The sequence below is a fragment of the Lygodium microphyllum genome, chromosome 7 (genome assembly GCF_053477565.2).
Source record: "Lygodium microphyllum isolate KBCC chromosome 7, Lygodium_microphyllum_v1.1.10, whole genome shotgun sequence".
Classification (NCBI taxonomy): domain Eukaryota; kingdom Viridiplantae; phylum Streptophyta; class Polypodiopsida; order Schizaeales; family Lygodiaceae; genus Lygodium; species Lygodium microphyllum.
The window spans coordinates 99,164,052-99,187,702 of NC_141141.1; the positions used below are offsets into that span (position 1 = coordinate 99,164,052).

The 23,651-nt window shown below is 45.0% G+C and overlaps 1 protein-coding gene, 1 long non-coding RNA gene and 1 pseudogene across 2 annotated transcripts in view; 2 read left to right on the forward strand and 1 right to left on the reverse strand.

Annotated features, from left to right (window-relative positions):
* LOC148033750 (uncharacterized) overlaps positions 1 to 23,651 on the reverse strand; it is a 91,931-nt gene that overhangs the window by 30,802 nt on the left and 37,478 nt on the right. The gene's annotated exons all lie outside the window — the stretch shown is intronic.
* The window catches only part of LOC148033751 (uncharacterized), a 241,557-nt gene that overhangs the window by 30,772 nt on the left and 187,134 nt on the right, over positions 1 to 23,651 (forward strand). The window lies entirely within an intron of this gene.
* Positions 15,398 to 21,639, forward strand: LOC148033752 (uncharacterized; annotated as a pseudogene).

Genomic DNA, 23,651 nt, shown 5'->3' on the forward strand with positions numbered 1-23,651 from the left:
TATTCATAATTGAGGTGACCAAACTGAGCATGCCAAAGCTTGGACTATGTTTGAGAGGTAAGAAGAAGAGAAGTCAAGGCAGAAGAAGACCACAACTTGTATGCTCCATTCTCCTCATAACCTGAAAAAAGAACTGCTCTCGATCCTCGATCAAGAATCCAAAAAGAATCCACATCAAATTACCAAAGAGGCCGAGGGCACAAATCTTGTGCACCGAGAGAATATGATACCCCAAAGCCGGTACATAAAGTACCTTAGAAGCATGGGCACCACCACCCCCATTTGGAATAAGATGCATGTTGCCCCGTCCCTGAATAGGAATAGACGAACTATCTCCAATAAGAATCTGACCATGAGAAGGCCGCAAATGAGTAACATTGGGCTGAAGAGGGAGACATGTGCCTAGAGGCACCACTGTCAACAATCCACTCTTGAGTAAATGGGGCGATCAACGCAGTATCGGAAGCCAGCATAGTCGAATCCTTAACCACCTCCAAATGGAGAAAAGCAGCTGATGAGGGAGCAGCTACCGCTTTGGAATCCTTTGAAGATTTCTCCTTTTTCTCCTTCTCCTTCTTCTCCTTGTCGGGGCAATCCTTCTTCCAGTGACCTGCTTTATCACAAATGTAACAAGTAGACTCCTTGTCTTTGTCCTTCTTAGATTTGTCTTCCTCCTTCTTCTTTTGGTCCTTCCCCTTTTTCTGAGAGGATTGACCAACCAAAGCTTCATATTTCGAAGCATTGGTGCCTTTCAGTTGCTCCTCTTAGTCCAAGACCATAGGAACCAACTCTTCCCGCCGAAGAGTCTCAAACCGCCCTGAAGCAATCAAGGCGGAATAAAAACCACTGAACCAAGGCGGTAATTGTGAAAGAAGAGTTATCGCCACGTCTTTAGAAGTGATCACTTTCCATGAGTTTTGAACCTGCATCTAAAGCTGCCTTAGCTTGTTGAGATGCTTCCACATGGATGATGACTTGTTGACACTCATAGTCCTCATTTACACTTCCAAAGACACACGCTTCATGATGGTCATCCGATTATACATTTGATCCAACTCCAGCCATATCTCCCTAGCCACCGTCAAATGCTCTATGTGAGAGATAACAGCTGTAGTACATGAGAGAAATAAAAATGAGCGAATGCGTGTATTGAGTTTATCCCAATGTGCTTGAGCCTTTGCCAACTCCGCCTTCTCACTGAAAAAGAGTTTGGACTTGTCTCGTGAAGAAGGACGATTGATAGCCTCTGTAACAAGCTCCGCCAAATCATAGGACTCCAATATGGCAAGCATCATAATCCGCCAGATGCGATAGTTCTCACTATCAAGCTTTTGATTTGAAGGAAGAGCCGATAGGACGGCTTCCAGTCCATGATTGCCTGAAACTCAGTCTCGGCCTCACAAGACATCTTCATCTACATTTTCATTTTCCGAGTCCCTATAGTCGAGCATGCCTGAGTTGGAAACAACTCCTTGATCATGATTCAGACTCATGGTTGCGTCAAATTTTTCATTGACCGAGGTTTGGACCACGCTATGCTGGATGATGTATACTATGTCTCCCAGCTAGGGTTGAACTTGTTATCCATTTAGCAGCTTTGTCAGTTGGACCGAGCAGTGTTCTTGATAGCGATCACAATCGAGGTCCTTGACTCTTAGATTGGTTTAGTGATTGCTCGCGGCAAGATAGCCTTGTGGTTTGTACCGCATGATACAATTTCTTTTCAAGCTGACAGTTGAGGGCTTTGAGTTCCACTACTTCCAGGCTTTAGCGGCTATAGGAGAGCCTACGAGCATTGAGTATCTTTGACATTTTCACTTAGGACATCTTGGATATGACTCTTGTTTTATGAGTTGTTGTATCAACAGATGGTTGATGGCCTTCCTTGCTTGAAGCTATTGCAGGATGTCTGTAAAGCTTGTCAACTTGGGAAACAACACCATACCCCCTTCCCTCATCAGTCTACACAAAGCTGAGGCGCCTCTTAGATTGATTCATGTTGATCTTTATGGGCCGATATCCACTGCTTCCTTGAACAGTGCCGTGCATTTCTTTTTGATCGTGGACGATCATTCTCGTTATAGGTGGATGTACTTTCTTAAGCGTAAGTTTGATGCCTTTCCATTATTTTCTACTTGGGTGTTGTTGGTGCATAACTAGATTGGTTGTTGTGTAGGATGCATGAGGAGTGATAGTCGGGGCGAGTTTACCTTCCATAAGTTTTTCGAGTTTCTATAGAACTATGGTATTTCACACCAGCTTACCTCTACCAACTCTCCTTCATAGAATGGAGTTGTAGAGCGTAGAAACTGGACCATCATGAACATGGGACGCTATATGCTATTTGCAAGAGAGCTCTGTGAGCGCCGTTGAGTTGAGGCTGTTAACACTTTTGTATACATTCTCAACCGGTACCGAACTGTGGCCATCCCTCAAAGGACTTTGTATGTGGCATTCTTTGGCTCTTGGCCTGTAGTTTTCCACTTTAGAGTCTTTGGGAGTCATGCTTACACACACACCCCTGATGATAAAATAGACAAGCTTACTCCTTGAGTTGATCTCTTGATTTTTGTTGGATAGTCCTTCGAAGCGAAAGCCTATTATCTGTTTGATTCTTGGACAAACAAGGTGATCGTTGGGAGAGTTGTAGTGTTTGATGAGAGGGACATTGTGTAGTCTTCTGTACAAGATTCCAAACCCTTTCCTTACATTATTCCTTCAGAGATAGTGCCTTCTGAGTTGGGTCTACTTCTCGCTCCTGGACCACCCGTAGATCCTTAAGCTCCTAAGCCCCTCCCCGAGACTTGTTACCTCGTTGTGATACCAACAGACCATGTGGAATTCGGGGATTCTTCCACCGGATGCCACTCTGGAGGGCCCTAGAAAATCTACCCGGCTTGCATCTCAGGCTTCATCTTGTTGTGCTAAGAAATGCACTTAGCCACTTAAACAGCCCCAAAATATGCTTATTTTAGGCTTATTTTAGCCAAAACCCTAAAATGGGAAGCAGATCGAGAAAGTTAAGTGGGAGAGGATCTAGAACCCTAATTTTCTATAAATTGGCAGCCAGCCCTCCACTCTTTTATAATCTCGTTTTTGCAGGTTTCAGGTGTTACCAGCTTGCTGCCTACACCCCGGTCACAGAGGACATCTCAGCCCTTGCTGTCAATCACTGTTCCCTACAGTCTGGTGCCTGTTTCCAGCCCTCCACACACTGATTGTTGCTGTTTCTGCCTGGTGACTGACTGCTGTTCATCTGCACTGCTGTCGTACAGCCTGCCATGCCAGCAAACTGCTGTGTTTGCAGAATCCAGCTGCCGTCCTGACAGTTTTCTCTCTCTTGTCTGCAGTCGCTGCAGTCTTTCTCTCTTGCAGGCTGTCCTGCTTGCGTTTTTAGTCTTTCTCTCTCCTGCAGGCTCCGTTTTTAGTCTTTCTCTCTCCTGCAGACTGTCTTGCCTGCGTTTTCAATCTTTCTCTGTCATGCAGGCTCCGTTTTTAGTCTTTCTCTCTTCTCACTGCTGTCTATATCAGATCTAGCTTCTCACTACTGTTTGCTGGTATTCGACATCCGAAGGCTGCCTTGTTGCGATTCGGGATCCGTTCGGAGTATAACACACTCTCCAGCTCATTATCCCTGCCCTAATCTTAGAGATACAGGAGTTCGAGGTTCAGTATTCATTCACTGCATAGTGTGTTTGCTGTATGAGCATCGTATTATTAGTAGTCATATCATTTTATTTATTCATTGTGTTCATTGTCTTTGAGTTACTCTAACCCTAACCCTAACTGTGTTTTTTTTATCAGTCTGTGCTTTGTCGTATGGTTTCTGTTTATGTTTCCGTGTTAGAGTATTTTTCTTTACATGGCATCAGAGTTTGGTACTCTCTGAGAAACCTAGGCCTTTGATCTGAAAGCTCTTCGCGAGAAGCAAGAACAACAGTAGGTTCAAATGACTTCGAACACATCAACACCGATTTAGTCTCCAGATCAGCCTATGCCGAGAACCGAGCGAGAGTGGGCCGATCAGCTTGCTCCATAAAGTTCCGACATGGTGGGAGAAACATCTGAGTACATGGAAGAAAAGATAGGCAAGCTGATCTCTGAGGAATATAAACTGATCATAGCCTATCGACAAAAAAAGATTGAGGAGCTTGACCGAAGGATTGCCCTTCAAGAAAAGCTTCTAAATGAAGGTATGCATGGATTTCACTCTTCAGATGTTGCGCGTAAGTCTGATGATGTTGCAGGGCCGTCGAGACCTCCATCAGGGATGGGCCCCCCTCTTGGAGAGCAAGATTCGGAGTAGAAATCATGTGGAAGAAAGAGTCCAGTCTGTTGACTACGGAAAAGGCCTTGTAGAGGACCAATTCTTGTATGTTAACACACGTTGTGGTGATTATAAGAAAAGCTAAGTAACTCTTTTTCTGTCATTCCTTCTTTTCCGTCTACTTCACATAATCAGATTGAATTTGGTGTTCCTTTCACTTCATTACATGGTGTATCATCATCTTCACAGTTTCATTTTCAGTCTTTAAATAATAAAAATGAACAAAAAGAATTTGCACCTCATATATCTTACTTTCAAAACCCATCCATCCCACCACATTCTTCCATTGCTTCACCCCTTCCATTTACACCATTTACATTTCCATTTCAGACACCTCATGTCGCACCGCACATCACACCGGGGGGTTATGGAAACATAGGCACATTCTTTAGGACCTCATCCTTTCAGCCGGGCGGTGTTCCACCTACCTCATACACACTTTCGGGATCATTGCAGTCTGGGTATCCCACTTAGTCTCTCCCGAGTGTCGATCAGTTGCCTCCACAGTTTGCCTCCATAGCATTGCCTAGTGGACCTTCTGGTTATAATGCTGTGTCCCAGCCTTACTTTGGACAAGGCTACTGTGTCCCAGTGCCTCCATCTACACCGGCACCTTATGAAAACATTCATGTTCTAGTGCCTCCGCATCAATCAGCACTCATTGGACACTCACAGCCTACTTCTGCCTACCCACCTCTTCCTTCTTCTTCTTACTCTTATAAGACACTCTCACCTCCACCATCTTTCCCACCATCATCTTACTCCACCCACCCGACACCTCATGGTTCTAGCTCATCTTCTGTCAAGAATGCATTTAATGACAAGACTCGTTTTAACGGGTGAAACTTTACTACTTAGTCGAATTTAATGAGAGATGTCATTGATTCACAGAACCTATGGGATCTAGTGCAGGGGTTGGAACCCCAACCTGATCCCACATTTGTTCCATAAGAGATCGTCCGCTCATGGAAGGCTAGGAATGCCTTCGCTATTGTCGAGCTAATGCAAGGCTTATTCCCAGAGTTTCATTCTCAGCTTCAGCATTTTGACCTAGTGTCAAAGCGATAGGCACACTTGACTGACCGCTATGCAGCTCGAGATAGGACCCGTCGTATTAATCTTGACCATGAGTTTCAGCTTTTCAAAATCACTGACCGGGATGACTTGAAAGTCAAGTTGGTTGAGTATTGATGTCTCCTCGCTGAATTCTCCACTATGGGGACTCCCAAGTCCTCTGACGATCAGGTCCCATTATTCCTAAATAAACTCTCCAAGAAATACTTCAATTTTGTGGAAGGAATAGTTTCAAAGCCTACCATGCCTACATTCTATGAATTTGAGTGTCAGCTATTGCATTACGTACGGTTGTTCGATTAGTTTCATATGAATTCCTCTTCAGAGGGGGCTCTTCTTGCTCATTCTCAGAAAGGGCAACAAGGGAAGGGCAAACCAAACCAAACCTCCACTCAAAATCAAAATCAAACTCAAAAGCTAAATCAATCTGGGGATTCTCAAGGAAACTCCCAGTCATCACAACTCAAACCTGGGTGGCAGAATGTACCTAAAAAGAATAGGTATTGTCAACATTGTCAAAAGGCTGGTCATTTTGACAATGAGTGTCGATCAAAGGCACGAGGCACAGCACCAAAACCTAAGTCTCAGATCCCCGCTCCTTAGTCGAACAACCTTGAGCAGGGGAGGTAAGGTGATGGCGAGGGCCAGTTTAAAGGTCAGACTCACACTGCCACCACACAGTCATCTCAGTCGACAACGTTCTCAACTCCAGAGGGCTTGTCTGACTAGTCTGTAGAGGCCCATATCGTCTCCATAGTGACATCGGATGCGAGTCTCGTCCACATCTGTGAGTTGCCTCCCGACGAGGTTACTGCAGAGGTCCACTCGTCACAGCCGAGCACTTCAGCTCCAGTTTGGATTGTGGATAGTGGAGCTACACATCACATGACTCCTATAGAGGACATTTTCAGTACCTGAGCCCCTACAGTCGGACGGGTCCGTGTAGGAAACAACTTCTCTGTCAAGATTTAGGCTCAAGGTTGCGTCAGTTTTGCCACTGACAAGGGTTCGGATCAAGCTTCGCTGGACAATATATATCATGTCCCTCAGCTTGGGGTGAACTTGTTATCTATTCAGCAGCTTTGCCGGTTGGGGCGAGCAGTTTTCTTTACAGCGACCATAGTCGAGGTCCTTGACTCTCTGACTGGTTTAGTGATTGCTCGCGATGAGGCACAGCCTAATGGTCTATACCACATGACACACTTTCTGACCGAGCCGACCGCCGAAGGCTCCGTGTTCCATAGCTTCCAGGTCTTAGCTACATCTCGGGAGCTTACGCACAAGGAGCGTCTTTGGCATTTTCGCTTAGGGCATCTTGGTTATGACTCACTTTATGAGTTGTCACGCCGTGAGCTAGTTGGGGGCCTTCCACACCTGAAGCTAGCTCGAGATGTCTGTAAAGCCTGTCAGCTCGGGAAGCAGTACTGTATCCCATTTCCTTAGTAGTCTACATATAGAGCCGAGGAGCCTCTTAGATTGATTCACGTTGATCTTTGTGGGCCGACATCCGCTGTTGCTTTGAACGCCGCGTTGTACTTCTTTTTGATCGTGGATGATCATTCTCGATACATGTGGGTGTACTTCCTCAAGCGTAAGTTAGATGCTTTCACATATTTTTCTGCCTGGGTGCTGCTGGTTCATAACCAGACTGGTCGTCGTGTTGGGTGTATGAGGAGTGATAGCGGTGGCGAGTTTGTCTCCCACGAGTTTTTCGAGTTTCTACAGAAGCATAGCATTTCTCGCCAGCTCACCTCTACCAACTCCCCCTCTCAGAATGGAGTCGTAGAGCGTAGGAACCGCACAATCATGGAAATGGCATGCTCTATGCTGTTCATAGTAGAGCTTCTTGAGCGCCTTTTGGTCGAGGCTGTTAACACTTCGGTGTATATCCTCAACCAGTGCTCGACTGCGGCTCTTCCTCAGAAGACCCCGTATGAGGCATTTTTTGGCTCTCAGCCTGTTATTTCCCATTTTAGAGTCTTCGGGTGTCGTGCGTACACACACATACGCCTGATGACAAGATAGGAAAGCTTACTCTCCGAGCTGATCTCCTTATTTTTGTGGGATATTCCTTTGAAGCGAAAGCCTATCGTTTGTTCGATCCTCGGACAAACAAGGTGATTGTTAGGCGGGATGTCGTCTTTGACGAGAGGGATATTGTGCAGTCTTTTGCACTGGATTCCGATCTGCTTCCTTCTTCCACATCATCAGAGATCGTGCCTACTGAGCCTGGTCTACTTCCCGCTCTGACATTCCTGCAGTTTCTTCACCTCCCAGGCCCCCTTCGCGAGACCCGTTACCTCGCTGGTACTAGCAGACCATGTGGGATTCGGGGATCCTACCATCGGATTCCACTCCGGAGGGACCTAGAAGATCTACCCCGCTTGCTCCTCATGTATCATTTGCATCGATGTTTACAGCTGATTACATAGCACATTCTGAGCCGAATACCTGGCAGGAGGCTCTTCAACACCCTCAATAGCGAGAGGCCATGGAAAGGGAGCTAGAGAGTATTGACCAAAATGAGACTTGGACATTGGTGGATCATCCGAGCCACAAGAAAATCATCGGGACAAAGTGGATTTTTCGGACAAAGCTAAAAGCTGATGGGACTTTAGACAAGTACAAGGCTTGCCTTGTAGTGCAAGGGTTTTGACAGAAGCACGGCATTGATTATGAAGAGACCTTTGCCCCTACTACATGGTTGACTTCCTTTCGGTTGCTACTCGCGCTTGTTGCTCACCACGGCTAGCCGATACATCAGATGGATGCCAAGAGTGCCTTCCTAAATGGATACTTGGAGGAGGAAGTCTATGTGGAGCAGCCATTGGGCTTTCCCTTAGGGAACCCTAGGGATATGGTATTCTGCTTGTAGAAAGCTCTTTATGGGCTGAAGCAAGCGCCGCGGTCTTGGTTCCATAGAATGGATGAGTTCTTATAGACTCATGGATACCATTCTATCCCTTATGACCCGAACTTATATGTTTGATCTACTCCAGAGGGGATTAGCTATTTCTTGCTATATGTTGATGACTTACTCATCACAGGTTCAAATTCTGCTGATATAGTGGAAATTAAGGCTAAGCTTAAAGCTACATTTGAAATGACAGACCTTGGTTTGTTGTCTTATTTTTTGGGGATGGAGGTAGTTCTTTCTGGAGGATGTATTTTTGTGTCACAGCAGAAGTACGCACTTCATCTTGTTGAACAGTACACTTCGGATCAGACACAGCTAGTGGCCACGCCTATTGATCCTACTGTCCACTTGTCGAAGGATACCCTAGGACGGCCCTTTGATGCACACTCCTATCGTTCTGTCGTAGGAAAACTTCTTTGGTTAATTCACACTAGGCCAGATTTAGCGTACTCAGTTAGCATACTCAATCAGTATTTCACAGCACCTAGGATGTCACATTGGATTGCATGTCTTCGTGTGTTGCATTATTTGCGGTGTACTTTTTCTTATGGCTTGACATATGGTTCTGGTTTATGTTTGTAGGGGTACACTGATTCTGATTGGGCAGGAAATTCGACACCCGATGTTCCCATGGCGGCTACCTCTTTACCTTGGGCACGGCTCCCATTTCTTGGTCCAGCCGTAAGCAAGAGACGGTGGCGGCTTCCATGGCCGAAGCTGAGTACCGGGCTCTCTTCGATGGCACCACCGAGGCCATCTATCTGAGGAGTTTACTAGCGGCGGTTCATTTTCCATGTGACTCTCCCACAATTGTCTACTACGAGAATCAGAGTGCTATTGCCCTTGCGGGCAATCCGATCATCACACCACGGACACGGCATGTGGGAGTCCACTTTCACTTTTCCAGAGAGTAGGTTGAGCTAGGCACTATTCGCCTAGAGTTTGTGCCTTCATCAAGTAATTTTGCAGATATCTTGACCAAAGCGGTCAACCGGCCGGTTCTTCAGTACATGCTACCTAGGATCGGCTTGGGTACACCCTCCCCTACTTCTTTAGCTTGACGGGGAGAGGGTGCTTCCCTCTTGCTTTTCCTTCCAGTTTAAGAGGGAGCGGCTTCTACTCTTGATCGTGACAGTGATGATGCTTACAGTTTTTTAGACATTACATTCACTTATTCTTTTGTATTGTATTATGGGCATTTGTAACTTCATCCGCACTATCAGGATGACCTGATTGTAAAAGGGCACTTGGACATATTCAACACATGATTGGCACACACACTCACGTTTATCATCCTTAGACACTTATCCTCGTCAGTGCGAGGGATTGGCTTGCTAGTTTTGTGAATAACTTGGGTTTAAAACTCTCTTTATCTTTTCCTATCTGTCACTTAATCGGCTGCTACCCCTATAATACTTATGTATTTTCAAAATACTTTTCAAAAAGAAAAAAAGAAAAAAAAAAGTCCATTGTTGATTCCATTCGCCTTTGTAGGCCTTGGTAGGCCCTTGGATAGCTGATGAGCACCCTTGGTGCGGTGCCCTGACCTCTTTGGGGTGATCACTTGGGTTCCCTTGGTAAGATATCCATTGCCTCTGTAGTCTTGGTAGGTCACTGGGCAACCGACGTCCACCTTTTGTCCAATGCCTTGGCTGCTTTGGGGTGGGATGCCTTGGGGTAAATCAAAATTTAGGCGGGCCTACTTTTCTCGCTCTATTTTGGGACTAAGAGGGGGTGTTGTGCTAAGAAATGTACTTAGCCACTTAAACAGTCCCAAAACATACTTATCTTAGGCTTATTTTAGCCAAACCCCTAAAACGGGAAGCGGATCGAGAAAGTTAAGTGGGAGAGGATCTAGAACCCTAATTTTCTATAAATTGGTAGTCAACCCTTCACTCTTTTATAATCTCGTTTTTGCAAGTTTTAGGTGTTACCAGCTTGCTGCCCACACCCCGGTCACGGAGGACATCTCAGCCCTTGCTGTCCATCACTGTTCCCTATAGTCTGGCGCCTGTTTCCAGCCCTCCACACGCTGATTGCTGCTGTTTCTGCCTGGCGACTGACTGTTGTTCATCTGCATTGCTGTCGTATAGCCTGCCACACCAACAAACTGTTGCGTTTGCAGGCTCCAGTTGCCGCCCTGACAGTTTTCTCTCTCCTGTCTGCAGTCGTTGCAGTCTTTCTCTCTCCTGCAGGCTGTCCAGCCTGCGTTTTCAGTCTTTCTCTCTCCTACAGACTCTATTTTTAGTCTTTCTCTCTCTTGCAGGCTGTCTTGCTTGCATTTTTAGTTTTTCTCTCCTGTAGGCTCCGTTTTTAGTATTTCTCTCTCCTGCCGGCTGTCCTGCCAGTGTTTTTAGTCTCTCTCTCCTGTAGGCTCTGTTTTTAGTCTTTTTCTCTTCTCACTGCTGTCTGCATCAGATCCAGCTTCTCACTGCTGCGTTTGCTGGTGTTCGACATTCGGAGGTTGCCTTGCTGCGATTCGGGATCCGTTCGGAGTACGACACACTCTCCAGCTCATTACTCCTGCCCTGATCCTAGAGATACAGGAGTTCGAGGTTCAGTATTCATTCACTGCATAGTGTGTTTGCTGTATGCGCATCGTATTATTATTAGTCATATCATTTCATTTATTCACTGTGTTCATTGTCTTTGAGTTACTCTAACCCTAACCCTAATTGTGTTTCTTTTATCAGTCTATGCTTTGTCGTCCGGTTTCTGTTTATGTTTCTATGTTAGGGTATTTTGCTTTAAACATTTGCGTCATTTGTTTACAATTGATTACATAGCGCATTCTGAGCCGTCGAAGCAGGTGCTTCGGCATCCCCAATTACAAGAGGTCATGGAAAATGAGCTAGAGAGTATTGATCGAAATGAGACTTAGACCTTGGTGCATCGTCCGAGCCACAAGAAAGTCATTGGGATGAAATGGATTTTTAAGACTAAGCTAAAGATTGATGGGATTTTTAAGACTAAGCTAAAGATTGATGGGACTTTAGACAAGTATAAACTTATGGTGCAAGGGTTTCGATAGAAGCAAGGTATTGACTACGAAGAGACCTTTGCTTCTACTGCGCAGTTGTTATCCTTTGGTCTGTTGATTGCGCTAGCTTTGCCATACCAAAAATAAAGGCCTAGCTTTGCCTTACCTTTGAGATGAAAGATCTTTGTTTGTTGTTTTATTTTTTGGGAATGGAAGTAGTTTGATCTAGGGGATAGTATTTTTGTGTCATAGTAGAAGTACGCTCTTCAATTAGTGGACCAATATTACACGGATCAAACACGGCTTGTGGCCACACCTCTTAATCCCATTGTTTATCTTTCTAAGGATACCATAGGTTAGCCCTTCGACAAGCACACCTATAGATTTGTGGTAGAGAAGCTTCTTTGGTTGATTTATACTATGCCAGATTTAGCTTACTTACTTAGTATTTCAGCGCACCTAGAATGTCACATTCGATTGTATGTCTTCGTGTTTTGAGATATTTGCAATGTATCTATTCTTATGGCTTAACTTATGGTTCTAGTTTATGTTTGCAAGAGTACACTGACTCTGATCGGATAGGAGATCCTGACCCATGGCATTCCCATGGCGGCTACCTCTTTACCTTGGGCATGGCATCCATCTCTTGGGCCAGCCATAAGCAAGAGACGATGATAGCTTTCACGGCCGAGAGTGAAAGCGAATTGTGCTTGGTTCAACTTGCTCTCCGGTGAAGTAGTAGTGAATACCAATGTGTCACATACGTAGATTGATGCTAGGTTTACTAGCTAGTGCAATAGTACTTTGGTTGTCACAACAGAGGATAGTTGGTGAAGTATATGGAAATGTAGTGTTGCCAATAAGCCCCTTAGGTAGATAGTCTCTGTGGTGCCGTCAAAGAAGGCTCAATACTCTACCTTGACTATGGAAGCAACCATCATCTCTTGCTTATGGCTTGGCCAAGAGATGGGAGCCATACCCACAGAGAAGATATAGCCACAATTGGACGTCAGGTGTTGAGATCTCCAGCCTAGTTTGAATCAATGTATCCTTATAAAAACAAACTACAACCATAAAGCAGACCATAAGAATAAGTATACCGAACATATCTTAACACACACATGCAAACAATCCAATATAACATCTTAGGTGCATTGAAATAATGACTAAGTAAATAAACAGAGTATGCAAGATCTGGCCTAGTTTGAATCAACCAAAGCAATTTCCCTATAACTAATCTATACTTATGCACATTGAAGGGCTGGTTTAGGAAATCCTTAGAAAGCTTGACAATGGGATCAAGAGGCATGGCCATAGGCTATGTCTAATTATTGTAATACTACTTAACTAACTGAAGGGCATATTTTTGCTATGAGACGAAAATACTGTCCCTAGATCCAACTACCTCCCCATCTCCAAGAAATAGGACAATTGACCAAGGTTAGTCATCTCGAATATGGAATAAATTTGGATCTTTATATTTGCTATGATAGCATAATTTGAGCTTGTGATCCTATGTAAAGTAGATTTGACATGTAAGTTTGGATCATAAGGGTTAGAATGATAACCATGAGTTCTAAGGAACTCATCTGTCCTATGGAACTAGCAGTGCGGCACTTGCTGCAATCCATAAAGAGCTTTTCATAAATGAAAGACCTTATCCTTATGGTCCGTAGAAGAAAATTCGGGAGATTGCTCAACCTAGACTTCCTTCTCCAAGTAGCCGTTCAGGAAGGCACTTTTGACATCCATTTGATAGAGTAGCCAATCGTGGTGAGTGTCTAGTGCAACCAACATATGGAATGATATCATTTGTACAGTGGATGCGAAGGTCTCCTTATAATCTTTGCCATGTTTTTGTCGAAAACCTTGTACAATAAGGCGAACTTTGTATTTGTTCAATGTTTTATCAATTTTCAATTTAGTCCTAAAAATCCACTTGGTCTCAATGACTTTCTCATGGTTCGAACTATCCACCAAAGTGCAAGTCTTATTTCGGTCAATGCTCTCAAGCTTCTTTTCCATGGCCTCACGCCATTGGGGGTGGTTTAGAGCCTCTTGCCAGCTCTCCGACTCAAAGTGTGCTATATAATTAGCCATAAAGTAAACATAAATGAGATATTCGGTTCAAGGTTGGTAGATCTTCTAGGTTCCTTGTGTAACATGACTTCTTTATAATCATGATAAATCACATAGTGAATCGAAAAAAATAAAAATACATATGGAGAAAATAGAGAAGAAGAGAAATCAATATAATATTTGATCAAGTCTATAGAGTAGGAACAATGGAACATCACAACATGCACTCCAATATGGAGCTCGAACCTCCTGATCACCCCTGAGCTTATATCATATACATGATAAGGGATCCCAATCTCACTCTTAATCTCATTCACAATTACAATCTTGAATTTCTAGATGAAGAAGAAGAAGAATTGCCTCAATCAACTATCTTCTATATGAATTCGTGAATTAACTGAGAACCGTAGTATCAACCATACAAGTTTTCTTGAATAATGTATTCCTTAAGAAAAGCCTATTTCAATCTATTAGTTTGAACAATATTACTTATTAACAAGTTCATGGATATGTATTTTGATTATAGTACTATTTATTTATTATATTACAGTCGATTAGATAATATAATACACATAATTTTTCACATGGAGGGATCATAAAATTAATATGTTTGATAGTTTTATGGAGAAGATCATTATATTCAATCTCTCTTTAAAAGCTTTGTTTTTAAAGCTTAGCTACCTAACATATATTAGGAAAGATAAATGACATTCGATTCCTTTTCAAAAACTTTGTTTCTAATCCCATTTATTGTTGTCAAATAAAATTTAGACTCATTAAGCTAAAATATCAAAGAAAAAGAAATAAAAAAGTTATCTCTTGCATTGTCTCCATGTTATTATCATTTGAATGATGGTGGTGGAGACATTCAAGTACAATTTGCCAACAATAGTAATTCAACTCCGCCCTGAATGGTTGGCTTTCGAATGTTTGGATGCCTCTTTTGCCGATTGGCCTACCATTCTTTGATGTGGCCAGTTGATGCAATTTAGCGGCTCTCATCCTTCTACCATCTATCCTACTGAGGGTGATAGCATCCCTGATTGAATGTGTAGGATAGATGGGAGGTTGTTGAGGAGTCACTAAGCATATTATATGAAAGTTAGTCCTTACTTTCTTGACATGGTGAAGACAATTGGAAATGTTGGCTCAAGCTTCAAGGCCCCTTTATACCATGACTTGCACACCAAGGAATTGGACGATGAGGTCAAATGTGTGAAAAAGAAATTTGCTTGATCTCAGAGAGAAATGGAAAAGATGAGGTCTAATGCATGTCATCAACCAATTATCAACGTAATGGTTTCATGCATATTTGGTTCCATATTCTTGCGATCAGTTGATATAAGTGGTGAGTGTTGGTTAGGAGAGTATATCTTTGAAATTCTTAACAATGCCATTCTTGAAGTGGGGCCTCAAAATGTAGTCCAAGTGTGCATGGATAATGCAACTAATTGTGTTCGTTCTGGTTACTTGGTTGAGCAAGAGTGGCCAATCATTTTTACACCCGTTGCACATGCCATTGCCTTCATTTGTTGTTTGAGGATATTGGAGAACTTTCTTGGGTGAAGCCTATTTTGGAGGATGTTGTGCAGGTTGGTGACATTTGTCACACGAAAAAACATAGTTCTTGCTTTGTATAGAAGGTTCAGCTCAAAAGAATTGCTTAAACATCACATACTCAGTTTGCATATATGTTTATCAATTTATCAAACATGTTGGATGAGAGAGTCTTCAATGGATCCGCATGGTTGTTAATGGTGAGTATTGCAGAAAGAAAACAAGCATAAGTGCCAAGGCTTTGCAGGTTTCATCTGTTGTCTTGGGTTCTTCATTTTGGACCAATGCCAAGATGATTGTGAAGCTATGTGCTCCAATTTTAAAGATTTTGTGTCTTGCTGATAGAGAGGGTACCACCATGGGGTTGGTGTCTCACTGATTGCATGATAGAAAAGATTGAAAGTCATGAGGTTTTACTTCCAAGCTATAGCAAGTCAAGGCACTTTGTGTAGACCGATGCAACATGATACACTCTCCATTGCATGCTGCTACTTTTATGTGTCAGAGTGCAGCGGTGCGGAAGCGTAGGACTGAGAGAGAGAGAACGCAGAGAGAGAAGAGAGAGAAAGAGACAGTGGACGATGAAGATCTGCTGTATAAAGAATGCTGAATACAAAGATATACACGGGCGCAGTGCGCTGGACTGCGTGTCTCCACCTCGACGATGCAACCTGCTGTCCACCTCGAAGTCTGCTGCAGTCTGCACTGTCTGCTGTCTGAAATCTGTGAACAGAGATAGAATCTGCGCGTCACTGGTCTGTAATCTGCGTCAGAGAAGTGTGTAAGACTGCTGGGAACGTTGGGTATAAATAGCCGAGATCTGCCAGAAAATAGGGCGCCAGAAATAGAGCGCAACCAGAACAGGTCGGCTGCATTAAATGCAGCCGACTAGGCTGCAGGCAGTCGGACTGCCACGTGGCAGTCCGACTGCACAGTCTGACTGTGCAGACTGCCACCAAACCTGCCCTGCTGCCCCTGATCCACTGATCAGGCTATGATCTCTAACACCCCCTCTCAGAGCCTGGATAGGGCAGAAGCTTGAGGGATCTGGAATGTCTCCGAAGTAGAGCCTGAGGAAGTGCCTTCGTAAACAAATCCGCAAGATTGTCCTCCGTCTTGCAATACTCCACAGTGATGGTCTCATCGAGAAGCTTTTCTCGGATGAAGTGGTACTGGATCTCAATGTGCTTCGTCCGGGCATGAAAAACAGGGTTCCTTGCTAAGGCAATGCAACTCTCATTGTCACATCGCAGCAATGTAGGACGAGTCTGGGGGCACCCAAGCTCCTCCAATAATCTCTGAAGCCACACAACCTCACAGGTGGTGGAAGACGTGGCCCGATACTCCGCCTCAGTAGACGAAAGGGCTACCGTGGGCTGCTTCTTGCTACTCCATGAAATAACACTTGCACCCAAAGTAAAACAATAACCTGTAGTAGACCGCCTGTGGTCTACGTCACCGGCCCAATCCGAGTCGCTCCAACCTGCAAGAACAAGATCAGACCCATCTGTCCCTGCGGGGTAATGAATCCCTAAATCAGACGTCCCCCTTAGATACCGAAGTATCCTCTGAGCAGCCTGCCAATGCACCGTCTTAGGTTCACTCATGAACCCTGCCAAGAGCCCAACAGCAAAACATAGATCAACCCTGGTGTTGAGAAGCCAAATCAAGGATCCAATCAACTGTCGATAGCGGGACGCATCCGCCAAAGGAGAAGCTGAATGGGAAGTGGACTTCCAGTTCGGATCCAGAGTAGAGAGGGCCCGACAATTCTCCATCTCAAAAGACACCAAGAGCTCCTGTACATATCTCTGTTGAGAGATAAAGATCCCCCTCTGAGATTGATAAATCTCATGGCCCAAAAAGAAATGGAGTAGACCCAAATCTGTCATCTCGAACGTCCGATGTAAAGCTGACTTCGTCTCCTGGACCTGCTGTGCAGTATCACCTGTGACAATCAAATCATCAACATATAATACAAACAGCACACAACCATCCTCGGAAGTGTGTACATACAGCTGCGGATTGGCCTTGGACCGCCGATATCCCAACTGAGACTGGAGGAACGAATCAATCTTCTCGTTCCATGCACACGGAGCTTGCTTGAGGCCATACAAGGCCTTCTTCAACCTGTAGACTTTCCCATCTGAAGAACCAAAGCCAGGAGGCTGCTCAACATAGATCTCCTCCTTCAAATCACCATTCAGGAAGGCCGACTTCACATCCAACTGATAAACAGGCCATCTCCTATAGCCAGCCAAAGCAAGAACAACTCTAATGGTCGCCATACGAGCTGTGGGGGCAAAAGTGTCATGACAGTCAATACCTGGGCGCTGTGCAAAACCTTTAGCAACAAGGCGAGCCTTGTGCTTATCCAAAGTACCATCACTGAGGTATTTGGTCTTGAAGACCCACTTGACTCCAATCACCTTCTTCTTCGGGGGCGGGGCACGAGTGACCAAGTGCCATTCCTCTCAATAGCCTCCAACTCAGCTTCCATAGCTTTCTTCCATGGGGCGGATTATAAAGCCTCCTTCACGGAGGTGGGCTCTCGATCGTGCATAACACGGGTCATCAAACAATAGTTGGAGCAAACAAGCTCCGTAGAGTGTGCTTGGTGCCTCCGTGACCGCCGCGGACCATCCTGCGGTCCCCACTCCTTAGGAACCCCCTCGATCCCTGAATCACGGAGTGTGTCACGGGCCCAGCGAGGAGGAGGCCGAACCTCCCCTCGACGTTCTCCATCAGTAGAAGACTCTGGAATATCCACCGGCAGTAACTCCTCAGAGGTATCCGGTGGAACAGTAGACTCTGTGTCAGAAACAGAATCATAATCAAAAGGCAGGGGCTCCAGTGGAACCGTAGAAGGAGCCCAACTCTCCCCTGGATCTCCAAGAACGGGATGCTCCTCACTCGGTGAAGTAGCCGGAACCTCCACAAACCGCACATCACGGCTAGTGTACACATCCCGCTTGACGGGATCATACAGTCGGTAGCCTTGGGACTGGGAGCTGTAGCCAACAAATACCTGTTTTCGGGAAGCCGCTTCAAATTTATCACGGTGAGCCTTGGGAATGTGAACATAGGTATCACACCCATAGACCCGAAAGTAAGAAACATCTGGCTTCGTCCCAAAATAAGCCTCAAATGGGGTCATCCCTTCCACGGCCGAAGTAGGGGATTGATTAAGGATGTGGACTGCAGTAGCCACAGCCTCGGCCCACAGAACCTGAGGGGTCTGTCGGTGCTCCATCATGGTGCGCGCCATCTCGATCACACTGCGGTTCTTCCGTTCAAGAATACCGTTTTCTTGAGGAGTATTGGTATTGGCAAACTCCTGGTGAATTCCTCTATCTACACAAAACCGAGCAAACTCATTAGACACAAATTCACCTCCCTTGTCGGATCGCAAGGTCTTCAACTTCCGGCCTGATCGGTTCTCCTCAAAGAGAAGCCAATCCTTGAAGTGTGAGAAAGCTTCTGACTTTAATGCCAAAAAGTAGGCCCATGTCATCCTGCTATAGTCATCCACGATCAGCATGAAGTACGAGCTTCCACGCAGGGACTCATTTCTCATAGGGCCACATAGATCCGTAGATACTAGCTCCATCGGGGAAGTAGACCGCCGCGAAGCTGTGTGGGGAATGGCATCCCTATGCTGCTTCCCCCGAATGCAGGAGACACATGGCTGCTGGCTCACCACTATATCTGGCAACCCTCGAACAAGCTGTCCACGTGACGCCCTCCGAAGATAGTCATAGTTCAGGTGACCAAACCGAGCATGCCATAATTCTGACTGTGACTGTGAGGTAAGAAGAAGAGTAGAGAGGGCGGTGGAAGACTTCAGTTTGTAAATGCCGTTCTCCTCATATCCGGATGAGAGAACCTTCCTCGATCCCCGATCAAGGACTCGCACCGTAGTACTGTCAAACTCCACCAAAAGGCCAAGGGAGCAAATCTTATGAACTGAAAGGAGATGGTACCCTAATCCTGGTACATGCAAAACCTCTGAGGTATGGGTACCACCTCGTCCATCCGGAATAAGCTGCATCTTATCCCGACCTGCAATAGAAACTGAAGAGCTGTCTCCAATGAGAATCTGCCCACGCGAGGGTCGCAGCTGGGCAACACCATCTGATGAAGGAGTCATGTGCCGTGAGGCACCACTATCAACAATCCACTCTCGAGCCTGGGGAGCCGTCATCGCAGCATCAGAAGCATTCGGTGAAGTGTTCTCAATGACAGCTAGATGAAGAAATGCAGTTGATGAGGGTGCAGCCACCGCTCCAGAATCCTTGGTGTCCTTCTTCTTGGTGTCCTTCGTGTCTTTGTCAGGGCAATCCTTCTTCCAATGGCCAGTCTTTCCACAAATGTGGCATGTGGAATCTTTGTCCTTGTCCTTCTCCTTGTCCTTCTTGGACTTGTTATCCCCCTTCTTCTTCTTTTGGTCCTTTCCCTTCTTCTGAGAGGCTTGACCTGTCAGCGCCTCCTACTTGGAAGCATTCTGTCCCTTTAACTGTTCCTCTTGGTCCAAAACCATAGGAACCAACTCTTCCCACTGAAGAGTAGACTCTCGCCCCGAAGCAATAAGGGCAGAGTAAAATGTACCGAATCGTGGCGGCAACTGGGACAATAGTGTGATTGCCATGTCTTCGGAGGAAATCGGCTTTTCCGCATTCTGAACCTGCATCTGTAGCTGCCTTAGCTTGTTAATGTGTTCCCGTAGCGAAGAAGACTTATTGACGGACAAGGTCCGCATCTGTACCTCCAAAGAAACCCTCTTCATTAGGGTCATCCGATTGTACATCTGATCAAGCTCCAGCCATATCTCCCAAGCCACCGTCAAGTGCTCGATGTGAGCGATCACGGCTGTAGTGCATGATAGAAAGAGAAAGGATCGAATCATGGCATTCAGCTTGTCCCAATGAGGCTGGGCCTTGGCCAACTCCGCACGAGCATCGGAAGAGAGTTTGGACTCATCTCTTACCGAGGGCCGGTCAATCTCCTCCTGTACCAACTCCGCCAAATCATAGGACTCAAGGATAGCCAACATCATGGCGCGCCAAATGCGGTAGTTGTCGCCGTCGAGCTTCTGATATGTAGGAAGAGCCGGTAAGACAGGCACCTTCCGGTCCATAATCGCCTGGAACTCCAAGTCCATCTCTGTAGACATCTTCACCTGCATTGCCTTCACAAACGCAAAAGCAGCCCCCTCTGACTGGGAAAACTCAGCCTGCTAAGGCTCTTCCGCGTCCTGAAGCTTCTTCACCCGCCGGAGGCGATGAAAAAGCAAAACCTGCACTTGTAGGCTGAAAACTCAAACTTTCTCCGCGTCAAACAGCAGTAAACAGCAACAAATCCACCACCTGTACTCCTTTCCTGTGTGCCCACACTCGTTTCAGCCTTGTTCCAAGGCGCAGCCCTCCTGTCTGCCCTTAAACGCAAAAAACGCAAATTTGTGTCGTGATGGAAACTCCTCTTCAGGTCGATTCTGCGCTCAGTCAGCCCTTAAAAACTGCTTTGATACCATGTCAGAGTGCAGCAGTGCGGAAGTGTAGGACTGAGAGAGAGAGAACGCAGAGAGAGAAGAGAGAGAGAGAGACAGTGGACGATGAAGATCTGCTGTATAAAGAATGCTGAATACAAAGATATACACGGGCGCAGTGCGCTGGACTGCGTGTCTCCACCTCGACGATGCAACCTGCTGTCCACCTCGAAGTCTGCTGCAGTCTGCACTGTCTGTTGTCTGAAATCTGTGAACAGAGATGGAATCTGCGTGTCACCGGTCTGTAATCTGTGTCAGAGAAGTGTGTAAGACTGCTGGGAACGTCGGGTATAAATAGCCGAGATCTGCCAGAAAATAGGGCGCTAGAAATAGAGCGCAACCAGAACAGGTCGGCTGCATTAAATGCAGTCGACTAGGCTGCAGGCAGTTGGACTGCCACGTGGCAGTCCGACTGCACAGTCTGACTGTGCAGACTGCCACCAAACCTGCCCTGCTGCCCCTGATCCCCTGATCAGGCTATGATCTCTAACATTATGCTCCATCCTGTTTGGAGAGCAAAGAATCTTGACAGTGACAGGGAGGTGAGTAAGGGTTGGATGGATGTAGTTGAATATGTTTCAAACTATGATGTAAGTGCTCAAGGGGAGTTATATGATGAACTGGATAAGCATAAGTTTGAGTCAGGTGCATTTGCGTGTCCTATTGCAAAGGATGAGAAGAGGATGCATCAAGGTATGAAGTGGTGGGAAATTTTTGGGGCAGAGACACCAAATTTACAGCGCTTGGCACTTAGGATATTGTCTCAAGGCACTTGTGCTTCACCATGTGAGAGAAATTGGAGCACTTTTTCTCTCATTCATATGAAGAAAAGGAACAAGCTTAAGCCAAAGAATACGGAGAAGCTTGTTTTTATACACACCAATTTGCGTCTCATAAGTAAGCTGAAAGAAAGAGGATTTGAGAAGATAGAAGTGACCTTGGAAATGCTAAAAAAGGAAAAGGATAATGAAAGGCTGCTTGCTTTGCAGGAAATTAGAGAGGAAGATGATGAGAATTCAGCTCTTGTGACAATAGGTGCATCAAGTGTTGGTATCTCTAGTGTGTGACAGGATGAGGTGGAGGATGGGGATGAGGGTGAGGGTGAGGGTGAGGAGGATGAGGATGTGGATGATGATGCTGGAGATGAAAATGACTCATGAGTCAACTTGAGTATTACATGCCACAACAAGTCTACAATTCGAAGTCTTGACCTTTGTGTATTCAGTCTCTCGAGTGGCCTCTATAGAGTCTAGAGTACTATGATGTATTATGAGTCATGACATTTTTTGCTCTCAGTGGGATGATTATAATTATAATTTATGAGTCAATGAGTCATGACATTTTGTGATCTTTGTGGGCTGATCATAATCTCAAAATCCATAGTCCCCTTGTGAAATTTAAATGTCTTTTATGCTTGTTTTTCAAAGTGTAAGCTTTTTTGAAATGTCTACAATTCATATTAAGGTTCAACTTATCATTCTTATATTTTTCTAATATTTTAAGACAAAAATTAGGGCAACGTATGATTCAGCCTAGGGGTTTGAATCATACTTCAATCATACTTTCATACCCATACACGTATGGAAGTATGAGACGTATGTAATCAACTATGGTGTAGAGTGGGCCTCTGCAGGCCACCTCATCATCAGTAGGATGTAATTCGCAAATGTGGTCTAAGCTTGTATCCTTTGATGTCTCCATGGAGATGAGGTAGGCCTCATGTCTTGCAAACCAGTTAGACATGCCCTTTGGAGTTGAGAATGATACTAGCTGTGATGGTTGACCAGTGGTAGTGTAGGTCTAGCCTCTCCATTGCCCTTGATTTTAGTTGCCATCACCCTGCCTATTTTGCTGGGGCAACCGAGGGGCGGGGTTTGATTTCAAGGTTTGGATTGGGTACCTCTTGTCTTTGATCAACACTTGAGTTCACTAGGGATTTCCACGGTGGCAAACTATGATATTAACTGGTCTACATGTCGATAAGCTTAGTTATGTATCCCATGCTGTAAATATCCCAAAGGTGTGTAAGGTGAAGGATGAAACCCCCCCAATAGATGTGTAGAGGTTCTAAGATTGTGCTGATGTTTGAAGAATCCCCTAGTGTGATGTGTGAAGTGACATGCGGTGTCTAAAAGGGGAATGTAAATCGTGTGAATGGTAATGGAGATGCAATGGAAAAAGTGGGTGGGATGGGTGGGTTTTGAAATTGAGGTGTAAATGATGTGGATGCAGATGTATTAAATTGATTTTGTTGTCTTAGTGGTGGAAATTGACACGATGATGGAGATGTAGAATGCAATGAAGAGGAAACACCAAACTTATTTTGACTTTGAGAAGCATAATTTAAAGAAGGAAAAGTAGAAGAAGAGCTACCATACTTTTTCTTATAATCCCCTCTACGTGTGTTAACATACAAGAATTGATCTTCAAGGAAACCTTTTCCATGATCAACATACTAAACTCTAACCTTCTCATGGTCTTTATCAAAATGCTCCAAAGGAGTAGAAGTAAAAAAGGAAGAAGGGACAAAAGTAGAAACTTGTGTACCTTGCATTGGAGTAGATGAAAGAGTTTGAAAAAAGAAAGAGACATACTCTGGATCTCTTTCGCCAACAGGGGGTGTTAGCAGTCTAGTTAGCTCTGCTTAGTATTAGCTCTCTGCACTTGGCGTCAGCTTTAAGCACCTGATGTCAGCCTTTTCTGCTTGGCGTCAGCACCTTGAGCCCCTAGTATTTGTGTTTTAATGCCTATGGACATCCATCACATCTAGCATCATCATCCAACACCTGGCGTCAGTATCTAGGCTGCTCTCCCTATGTTTAACAGCTCTGACACACTTTGAGATTTGCGTTTGCTGCTGAGGCTATCTCCCTAGAATCTAAGGTCTGTGGTTTGCTGCCTCGACAGCTGGTGATCATCGTCCTCATCTTTGATGGCATCGGATGATTGTGGTTCGCTCCCTCCATAGCTGTCCTTCACCTTCCAGTGATTACCTCGATAGCCCATTGCCCAAAGGCTTGTGTTTCGCTCGCACCATTGTGCAGATTTCCTACAGGTGCTGCTGCTTTATTTAGACAAGACAATGCAATCATCTTTTGAGCTTAGACTCCGTTGTATCAACTTTTCTTCTCATAGCATGATTCAATGAATCAACAATGTGTTCTTCTTGTGT